Here is a 3,448-nt window from a genome sequence, read left to right as displayed (position 1 = left end):
CTAATGGGGAGGCAGACAAAATTATAAAACACAGTGATAAGTGACAAATTAGAGATATATAAAAGAAGTTTGTCTTTTTTATTTTACCACTTGCTTTTACTGTCAATATCTTTCTATTAATTGTATGATCTAAGACAGGCAAATTAGGTTCTGTTTTCTTGGCCTCAGTTGCTTCACATAAAATGGAGAGATTATGCTGGGCATAGTGGCACACACTTGTAATTCCAGTGATTCAGAGGGTTGAGGCAGGAGAATTGCAAGTTCCAGGTCAGCTTCAGCAACTTAGTGAGAAACAACCCTGTTTCAAAATTAAAAAAATAAAAAGAACTGAGATTGGGGGCTGGGATTTTGGCTCAGTGGTAGAGTGCTTACCTAGCATGTGTGAGGCACTGGGTTCAATTCTCAGCACTGCATACAAATAAATAAAAATAAAAGTTCCATTGACAACTAAAAATATTTAAAAAAAAAAAAAAAAAAGAACTAAGATTGTAGCTCAGTGGTAAAATGCTCCTGGGTGCAATCTCCAATACCCTTCTTCCAAATGGAGAGAACAGTAACTAACCTGCTTCACTGGAAGGATCATATGAAACAATGGATGAGAAAGAACTTTGCAAACTCTATGGTTACATCAAAAGAGGGAGTGGGCATTACCCTGTTATTTACATTTACTTTGGTCTTTTGACCATATCTTCTTGTGATTTTGGTACTGGGGATTGAACCCATGGGTGCTCCACCACTGAGCAACAATGCCAGACCTTTTTATTTTATTTTGAGATAGGGACTTCATAAGTTGCCTAGAGACCCCCCGCTACACACAGAATATGGTATCATGGACCACCACACTTTTAAAAGGTGGTTCTTGTTTTCCACATCAGCTGAGTAGCCTATGGTGGCATCATTTATGTGAATAGTGCCCACAGTCTCAGTTTCTTCTCCTGGCTCAGCTTGGTGCTCAGTAAGTGGCTGGAGCTGGTGATAATTACACAGTGATATACGGGTGGCACTAGGAGGGCTTCCTCTTGTAAAAGTGGTTGAAATACTATAAAATGCAGTCCCTGCAGTCACCTGTAGGTGTACTTACTTGGTCCCAGCAGCCCAGGCCTGGGAGGCTGGCAGAGCCTTCCTTTTATTTTAATATATACACTTTTTCATTCAAAAGCAGAACAGGGAGCAGCGGTTATGCAGCAGTGAAACGCAAGATTGTTATTCAAGCTCTGGTTACTTCCAACCGTTACCCATCTCAAGCTTTGTATTCTCCCTTTTTCCGTTCCTCTTCACAAAGGCGGTGCCCTTCTAATCCTGCTATTCTGACGCTGAATCTTTACATGGGATAGTCCAATTCTTTTAGTCAAGTTCAATCTTTTCATTCTCACAACTCCCCTATTTCTGATTGTTCGTACATTCTCTTTCATTTCTCGTACAACTATTCCTATGCGGCTAGTCCAAGAGTTAACTCTCTAAATTTCTACACGCCTCAGCTAAGGGCTCGCTCGCTGCCTTTGTTCTGTCTTGAATCGCCTCCTGCCAATCACCAGAAGAAGCAGACCTCTTGAGAAAGGAACTTGGACAGAAAGGCACTTGGCGAGGCGCACACGTCTCAGCCTAAACAAATGACCTCTTGTTCTCCAGAGCTCTTGAAGCACAAGGAGGGAAAATAATTAAGCTTTTCTACTATCTTTGTCCTATGATACCTCTTGGTCCAAACCCAAGCACTTGGCCTTATAAGACAAAGAGCAGAAGGTAAGGGCGACATGGATTCTTACAGAGGTGGCAAAATAAGATTCCCGCTGCTGAGAAAGACTTCTTCCAATACCCTAGAACAGACCCCATCCTCCTCCTCCCTTTTACTTCTATTTTCCTTCCTTCCCCAATCCAGCGCTGTCCAATAGAAATATAATGTAAGCCATACGTGTGATTTTAAATTTTCTAGTAGCTGCATTAAAAAACAGGTAATATTACTAATAACGTTTTTAAAAAACTTAAAACATTATCATTCCTGTGCTAATAGTATAAAAATTACTGGGAATTTCGACATTTTCTTTTCTTCCAAACCCGGTGTTCATTTGAACTTGTAGACCATAAAATTCGGAGTGGCTGCATTTCAACTGCTTAATAGTCCCCGGACTTGGACCGCTTGACCTTGGAATTCACTCCCACAACCCCCATTCCCTGTAGGCAGAAATGAAGATGCGGGTGGGCGCGGTAACACTGCTAGTTTGAGACAGAGTGGCAACCTTTAGAAAAGGCCAGACTCTGTGATGTTGAGACCTCTTCGTTTCCCTTCCTACCGTCCCCGCTCCCCTGAGCCCAGCAAGGTTGTGAGATACCGCATGAAGGATTGCCAGAACCGCGGGAAAATGTCAGGCGTGAAGTGGGGAGATGGCAGGGGTGTCAGGCGCAGTGGGGATCCCCACGCATGCGCACTCTGCGTGCTCACAACTCCCCGCCACACACCCTGGCAACCGGATTTTAAACCAGTGTCTACTCCTGTGTATGCGTTCTTCCCAGGAGTTGTGGTCCTACCAGTCTGTCTCTGCTCTTTCCTGTCTACAGCTCTTATCATTTCTGCTCCTCCCTTCTAACTGGTTCTGATCTGGTTCAGGGTGCTGGTCCCTGAGCACTTGGACCGGCCCCTGAAATCAATACTCGTGGTTCCGCGTGGGAACCCACCCCTGATCCGCCCTCTCCGGGATGAGGTGGCTACTGGGGCTGCGGCCGTTTCCGGGACTTCGAGTTGCTGCTGCACAGCTTTCTACCTTGCCGGACTGCCCCTAGTCAACTTCTGCGAGACTGACCTAGAGACCGCACCCTGCAAGGTGAGGTCAAGAGGGAAGGAGCGATATGCGAGGGGAAGGTTTCGGGTAGGGGAATGGAGGTTAGACCAGGGTTGAGAGCTCAGGGCCGGGGATCAGGAATGCCAGCGCTCTCTCGGTGGGTGTGTCTCAGGGTATCTTAATCTCTGATCCTCCCACTTAGCGAATCCGGATCTCCTTTTCTTTGATCTTCTTTCCCTCCCTTTTGGCATCTCCGAGTCCCTCACAGCTCCTCCCTTCTCATTCTGTGGGTAATTCCCTCACTCTCAGCTCCTTCCCTTCCTCCTCCCTTACCGATCCACCCCTCTAGGCTCCTCCCCTCCCGCTGGGCTCCGCCTCTTCTCTATCTTGACTCTTACCCTCCCACCCCACTCCTTCCTTTCCTTCAGCCAACTCCCTCTTAGCTCCTCCCCTTCATCTTGCCCCTTCCCCGCCCTATGCTGTTTCTCCTTGTCCTCAGCTGGTTTTCTGGCTCCCTTTTGGTTCCCTTTTTCTTTTCAATTCCCTGTAGGGTTCATCCTCTTCCCCTTCCTTTCGCTCCTCTCATCCTCCCTTCTTTGGGCTCTTTAGTTCCTTCCCCTGTGCTTCTCCATCTCCCTCTCAATCCCCCACCCTGCTCCGCCCCCGCCATTGGC

General features: G+C 46.8%; 1 protein-coding gene across 1 annotated transcript in view; it reads left to right on the top strand.

The window, feature by feature from the left end:
- The first annotated feature begins 2,409 nt into the window (after positions 1–2,409).
- LOC125614331 (transmembrane 9 superfamily member 2-like) overlaps positions 2,410–3,448 on the top strand; it is an 85,777-nt gene continuing 84,738 nt past the window's right edge. Inside the window, exon 1 of the mRNA XM_048796967.1 lies at positions 2,410–2,816. The gene's annotated coding sequence lies outside the window, so the exon portion shown is untranslated. The remainder of the gene's footprint in view (positions 2,817–3,448) is intronic.

Source organism: Marmota marmota, unplaced genomic scaffold, assembly GCF_001458135.2.
Source record: "Marmota marmota marmota unplaced genomic scaffold, marMar, whole genome shotgun sequence".
NCBI lineage: Eukaryota > Metazoa > Chordata > Mammalia > Rodentia > Sciuridae > Marmota > Marmota marmota.
This window is presented reverse-complemented; position numbering and strand designations above follow the sequence as displayed.